Here is a 7,500-nt window from a genome sequence, read left to right as displayed (position 1 = left end):
CTGCAGTGTCTGTTGTTGAGACGCTGTGTTGAATACTGCAGTGTCTGTTGTTGAGACGCTGTGTTGAATACTGCAGTGTCTGTTGTTGAGAAGCTGTGTTGAATACTGCAGTGTCTGTTGTTGAGACGCTGTGTTGAATACTGCAGTGTCTGTTGTTGAGAAGCTGTGTTGAATACTGCAGTGTCTGTTGTTGAGACGCTGTGTTGAATACTGCAGTGTCTGTTGTGGAGGAGCTGTGTTGAATACTGCAGTGTCTGTTGTTGAGAAGCTGTGTTGAATACTGCAGTGTCTGTTGTTGAGAAGCTGTGTTGAATACTGCAGTGTCTGTTGTTAAGACGCTTTGTTGAATACTGCAGTGTCTGTTGTGGAGGAGCTGTGTTGAATACTGCAGTGTCTGTTGTTGAGACGCTGTGTTGAATACTGCAGTGTCTGTTGTGGAGGAGCTGTGTTGAATACTGCAGTGTCTGTTGTTGAGAAGCTGTGTTGAATACTGCAGTGTCTGTTGTTGAGAAGCTGTGTTGAATACTGCAGTGTCTGTTGTTGAGACGCTGTGTTGAATACTGCAGTGTCTGTTGTTGAGACGCTGTGTTGAATACTGCAGTGTCTGTTGTTGAGACGCTGTGTTGAATACTGCAGTGTCTGTTGTGGAGGAGCTGTGTTGAATACTGCAGTGTCTGTTGTGGAGGAGCTGTGTTGAATACTGCAGTGTCTGTTGTGGAGGAGCTGTGTTGAATACTGCAGTGTCTGTTGTTGAGACGCTGTGTTGAATACTGCAGTGTCTGTTGTTGAGACGCTGTGTTGAATACTGCAGTGTCTGTTGTTGAGACGCTGTGTTGAATACTGCAGTGTCTGTTGTTGAGAAGCTGTGTTGAATACTGCAGTGTCTGTTGTTGAGACGCTGTGTTGAATACTGCAGTGTCTGTTGTTGAGGAGTAGGCTTTGGCAATATACAATTTATACCGCATACCGGGATATTTTGAAATACAGAAGGAATGATTTTCAATACCGTCTCTTGTGTCTTTTTTATTTGGGCGGGGGGGGGGGATATTCACCCTCGCCTCACTGCATGTTACGCCCCTGCTTATAAGTTAAGTTAAGTATACAGGGCCTTCAGAGAGTATTCATACCCCTTGACTTATTCCTCATTTTGTTGTGTCACAGCCTGAATTCAACATGGATTTAAATACACAGTATGTTTTTCCTCACCCATCTATCTACACACAATACCACGTGATGACAAAGTGGAAACATGTTTTTATACATTTTAGATAATTTATTGATTTAATTAATTAATAAATGTATTATAATTTCTAATTTATGTAAGTATTCACACCCCTGAATAGAAGCACATTTGGCAACGATCACAACTGAGTTTCTGAGTCTCTAAGAGCTTTGCACACCTGGATTGTACAATATTGGCCCATTATTCTTTGTGAAGTTTTTCACGCTCTGTTAAGTTGATTGTTGATCATTGCTAGACAGCCATTTTCAGGTCTTGCCACAGATTTTCAAGCCAATTTTAGTCAAAACTGTAACTAGGCCACTCAGGAACATTCAATGTTGCCAGGGTAAGCAACCTCAGTGTATATTTGGCCTTGTGTTTTAGGTTATTGTTCTGCTGAAAGGTGAATTCGTCTCCCAGTTTCTGTTGGAAAACAGACTGAACCAGGGTTTCCTCTAGGATTTTGCCTGAGCTTAGCTCTATTCCTATTTTTATCCTAAAAAAACCTCTCCAGTCCTTGCCTATGACAAGCATACCCATAACATGATGCAGCCACCACTATGTTTTAAAATATGGACAGTGGTACTCAGTAATGTGTTGTATTAGATTTTCCCCAAACATAACACTTTGTATTCAGGATATGAAGTACATTCCTTTGCCACATTTTTTTCAGTTTTACTGTAGTGCCTTGTTGCAAACAGGATGCATGTTTCTGGAATATTTGTATTCTGTACTGGCTTCCTTCTTTTCACTCTGTCAGTTAGGTTAGTATTGTGGATTAACTACAATGTTGTTGATCCATCCTCAGTCTTCTCCTATCACAGCCATTAAACTCTGTAACTGTTTTCAAGTCACCATTGGCCTCATGGTGAAATCCCTGAGCAGTTTCCTTCCTCTCGGGCAACTAAGTTAGGAATGACGCCTGTATATTTGTAGTGACTGGGTGTATTGATAGACCATCCAAAGTGTAATTACTAACTTCACCATGCCTAAAGGAATATTCAATGTCTCCTTTATTTATGTTTACCCATCTATCAATAGGTGCCCTTCTTTGCGAGGCATTGGAAAACCTCCCTGGTCTTTGTGGTTGAATCTGTGTTTGAAATTCACTGCTCCACTGAGGGACCATACAGATAATTGTATGTGAGGGGTACAGAGGTGGGGTAGTCACTCAGAAATCATGTTAATCCCTGTTATTGCACACAGAGTGAGTCCATGCAACTTATTATGTGACTTCTTAAGCACATTTTACTCCTGAACTTCTTTAGGCTTGTCATAACAAAGAGGTCGAATAGTTTTCATTTTTTATACAAGCTAAATTCCACTTTGACATTATGGGATATTGTGTGTATATATCAGCGTCACAGAATCTCAGTTGTATCCATTTTAAATTCTTTCTGAAGGCACTGTAACTATAAGAAAATCTTAGATGTGTCAAATCAATTATATCCAGCTCAGGGCTCCAGCTCAGAGCTCCATCTCAGAGCTCCATCTCAGGGCTCCATCTCAGGGCTCCAACTGAGGGCTCCAACTCAGGGCTCCATCTTAGGGATCCAGCTCAGGGCTCCATCTCAGGGCTCCATCTCAGAGCTCCATCTCAGGGCTCCATCTCAGGGCTCCATCTCAGGGCTCCAACTCAGGGATCCAACTCAGGGATCCATCGAGGGATCCATCTCAGGGATCCAGCTCAGGGCTCCATCTCAGGGATCCAGCTCAGGGCTCCATCTCAGAGCTCCATCTCAGGGCTCCATCTCAGGGCTCCATCTCAGGGCTCCATCTCAGGGCTCCAACTCAGGGCTCCAACTCAGGGCTCCATCTCAGGGATCCATCTCAGGGCTCCATCTCAGGGATCCAACTCAGGGATCCATCTCAGGGATCCATCTCAGGGATCCAGCTCAGGGATCCAGCTCAGGGCTCCAACTCAGGGATCCAGCTCAGGGCTCCATCTCAGGGCTCCATCTCAGGGCTCCATCTCAGGGCTCCATCTCAGGGCTCCAACTCAGGGCTCCAACTCAGGGCTCCATCTCAGGGATCCAGCTCAGGGTTCCATCTCAGGGATCCAGCTCAGGGCTCCAACTCAGGGCTCCAACTCAGGGCTCCAACTCAGGGCTCCATCTCAGGGATCCAGCTCAGGGCTCCATCTCAGGGCTCCATCTCAGGGCTCCAACTCAGGGCTCCATCTCAGGGCTCCATCTCAGGGCTCCATCTCAGGGCTCCATCTCAGAGCTCCATCTCAGGGCTTCATCTCAGGGCTCCATCTCAGGGCTCCATCTCAGGGCTCCATCTCAAGTCTCCATCTTATGGCCCCAGCCCAGGGCTCCATCTCAGAGCTCCAGCTATGCATTTGGTTGTGAAGATCAAACTTCTTGGTTACAGCAGACATTCCATCCCCTCTTGGATCAAGATCCCTGTTGCCTATTGTTTTCTTTGTCAACAAAAAAAAAATTAAATAGCGCCCCCTTCTGTGCACATTCAGTAATACCGTATACCCCGGTATGGTACAGAAACGGTATGACGGTATGAACATCTGCATACCACCCAACCATATTGAGGAGCTGTGTTGAGTACTGGAGTGAGTCACTCCTCTTAGTGCAGCTCAAACCACATTATTTCACTATAGTCTTATGTTGTACGGCTGCTTGGTTTTCCATTCAACTTGCCTCCTAAACTTAGCCTGGTTGAACCAGACTGAAAGCTGTGCTCACCGTGCTTTAGCCAGGCTATATTAAGCTGTCTGTGGAAATCACATACTGTTGTGTACAGTACTCTTGAGTCTTGTCAGACTGTTAGTGAAATCACATACTGTTGTGTACAGTACTCTAGTCTTGTCAGACTGTTAGTGAAATCACATACTGTCGTGTACAGTACTCTCTAGTCTGGTCAGACTGTTAGTGAAATCACATACTGTTGTGTACAGTACTCTCTAGTCTGGTCAGACTGTTAGTGAAATCACATACTGTTGTGTACAGTACTCTCTAGTCTTGTCAGACTGTTAGTGAAATCACATACTGTTGTGTACAGTACTCTCTAGTCTGGTCAGACTGTTAGTGAAATCACATACTGTTGAGTACAGTACTCTCTAGTCTTGTCAGACTGTTAGTGAAATCACATACTGTTGTGTACAGTACTCTCTAGTCTGGTCAGACTGTTAGTGAAATCACATACTGTTGAGTACAGTACTCTCTAGTCTTGTCAGACTGTTAGTGAAATCACATACTGTTGTGTACAGTACTCTCTAGTCTGGTCAGACTGTTAGTGAAATCACATACTGTTGAGTACAGTACTCTCTAGTCTTGTCAGACTGTTAGTGAAATCACATACTGTTGTGTACAGTACTCTCTAGTCTGGTCAGACTGTTAGTGAAATCACATACTGTTGTGTACAGTACTCTCTAGTCTGGTCAGACTGTTAGTGAAATCACATACTGTTGTGTACAGTACTCTCTAGTCTGGTCAGACTGTTAGTGAAATCACATACTGTTGTGTACAGTACTCTCTAGTCTGGTCAGACTGTTAGTGAAATCACATACTGTTGTGTACAGTACTCTCTAGTCTGGTCAGACTGTTAGTGAAATCACATACTGTTGTGTACAGTACTCTCTAGTCTGGTCAGACTGTTAGTGAAATCACATACTGTTGTGTACAGTACTCTCTAGTCTGGTCAGACTGTTAACTTCATGTTTTGCTAACAAATCAAATCAAGATTTTCTTCTGGGTTCTGTTAACCTTTAGTTCATATAGGCTCTTTGTTCCAGACGTGTCTGTTGTTAACCTTTAGTTCATATAGGCTCTTTGTTCCAGACGTGTCTGTTGTTAACCTTTAGTTCATATAGGCTCTTTGTTCCAGATGTGTCTGTTGTTAATACCTTTAGTTCATATAGGCTCTTTGTTCCAGATGTGTCTGTTGTTAACCTTTAGTTCATATAGGCTCTTTGTTCCAGACGTGTCTGTTGTTAATACCTTTAGTTCATATAGGCTCTTTGTTCCAGACGTGTCTGTTGTTAACCTTTAGTTCATATAGGCTCTTTGTTCCAGACGTGTCTGTTGTTAACCTTTAGTTCATATAGGCTCTTTGTTCCAGACGTGTCTGTTGTTAACCTTTAGTTCATATAGGCTCTTTGTTCCAGACGTGTCTGTTGTTAACCTTTAGTTCATATAGGCTCTTTGTTCCAGACGTGTCTGTTGTTAACCTTTAGTTCATATAGGCTCTTTGTTCCAGACGTGTCTGTTGTTAACCTTTAGTTCATATAGGCTCTTTGTTCCAGACGTGTCTGTTGTTAATACCTTTAGTTCATATAGGCTCTTTGTTCCAGACGTGTCTGTTGTTAACCTTTAGTTCATATAGGCTCTTTGTTCCAGACGTGTCTGTTGTTAACCTTTAGTTCATATAGGCTCTTTGTTCCAGACGTGTCTGTTGTTAACCTTTAGTTCATATAGGCTCTTTGTTCCAGACGTGTCTGTTGTTAACCTTTAGTTCATATAGGCTCTTTGTTCCAGACGTGTCTGTTGTTAACCTTTAGTTCATATAGGCTCTTTGTTCCAGACGTGTCTGTTGTTAATACCTTTAGTTCATATAGGCTCTTTGTTCCAGACGTGTCTGTTGTTAACCTTTAGTTCATATAGGCTCTTTGTTCCAGACGTGTCTGTTGTTAACCTTTAGTTCATATAGGCTCTTTGTTCCAGACGTGTCTGTTGTTAACCTTTAGTTCATATAGGCTCTTTGTTCCAGACGTGTCTGTTGTTAATACCTTTAGTTCATATAGGCTCTTTGTTCCAGATGTGTCTGTTGTTAACCTTTAGTTCATATAGGCTCTTTGTTCCAGACGTGTCTGTTGTTAACCTTTAGTTCATATAGGCTCTTTGTTCCAGATGTGTCTGTTGTTAACCTTTAGTTCATATAGGCTCTTTGTTCCAGACGTGTCTGTTGTTAATACCTTTAGTTCATATAGGCTCTTTGTTCCAGACGTGTCTGTTGTTAACCTTTAGTTCATATAGGCTCTTTGTTCCAGACGTGTCTGTTGTTAACCTTTAGTTCATATAGGCTCTTTGTTCCAGACGTGTCTGTTGTTAACCTTTAGTTCATACAGGCTCTTTGTTCCAGACGTGTCTGTTGTTAATACCTTTAGTTCATATAGGCTCTTTGTTCCAGACGTGTCTGTTGTTAACCTTTAGTTCATATAGGCTCTTTGTTCCAGACGTGTCTGTTGTTAACCTTTAGTTCATATAGGCTCTTTGTTCCAGACGTGTCTGTTGTTAACCTTTAGTTCATATAGGCTCTTTGTTCCAGACGTGTCTGTTGTTAACCTTTAGTTCATATAGGCTCTTTGTTCCAGACGTGTCTGTTGTTAACCTTTAGTTCATATAGGCTCTTTGTTCCAGACGTGTCTGTTGTTAATACCTTTAGTTCATATAGGCTCTTTGTTCCAGACGTGTCTGTTGTTAACCTTTAGTTCATATAGGCTCTTTGTTCCAGACGTGTCTGTTGTTAACCTTTAGTTCATATAGGCTCTTTGTTCCAGACGTGTCTGTTGTTAACCTTTAGTTCATATAGGCTCTTTGTTCCAGACGTGTCTGTTGTTAATACCTTTAGTTCATATAGGCTCTTTGTTCCAGATGTGTCTGTTGTTAACCTTTAGTTCATATAGGCTCTTTGTTCCAGACGTGTCTGTTGTTAACCTTTAGTTCATATAGGCTCTTTGTTCCAGATGTGTCTGTTGTTAACCTTTAGTTCATATAGGCTCTTTGTTCCAGACGTGTCTGTTGTTAATACCTTTAGTTCATATAGGCTCTTTGTTCCAGACGTGTCTGTTGTTAACCTTTAGTTCATATAGGCTCTTTGTTCCAGACGTGTCTGTTGTTAACCTTTAGTTCATATAGGCTCTTTGTTCCAGACGTGTCTGTTGTTAACCTTTAGTTCATACAGGCTCTTTGTTCCAGACGTGTCTGTTGTTAATACCTTTAGTTCATATAGGCTCTTTGTTCCAGACGTGTCTGTTGTTAACCTTTAGTTCATATAGGCTCTTTGTTCCAGACGTGTCTGTTGTTAACCTTTAGTTCATATAGGCTCTTTGTTCCAGACGTGTCTGTTGTTAATACCTTTAGTTCATATAGGCTCTTTGTTCCAGACGTGTCTGTTGTTAACCTTTAGTTCATATAGGCTCTTTGTTCCAGAAGTGTCTGTTGTTCCCTCTGCTACGGTAGTCATGCATCTTGGAAACATATACAGTTTGCACAAAGGTCTTAAGATGTAACCGTTTTATGAAAGACACAGTGATACAG

The 7,500-nt window shown here is 42.2% G+C and overlaps 1 protein-coding gene across 16 annotated transcripts in view; it reads left to right on the top strand.

The window, feature by feature from the left end:
- Positions 1–7,500, top strand: part of tcf4 (transcription factor 4) — a 457,550-nt gene that overhangs the window by 212,201 nt on the left and 237,849 nt on the right. The gene's annotated exons all lie outside the window — the stretch shown is intronic.

The sequence above is a fragment of the Oncorhynchus mykiss genome, chromosome 5, assembly GCF_057628025.1.
Source record: "Oncorhynchus mykiss isolate SJ-2025 chromosome 5, ASM5762802v1, whole genome shotgun sequence".
Classification (NCBI taxonomy): domain Eukaryota; kingdom Metazoa; phylum Chordata; class Actinopteri; order Salmoniformes; family Salmonidae; genus Oncorhynchus; species Oncorhynchus mykiss.
The sequence above is the reverse complement of the archived record's forward strand: the minus strand, read 5'-3'. Positions and strand labels throughout refer to the sequence as shown.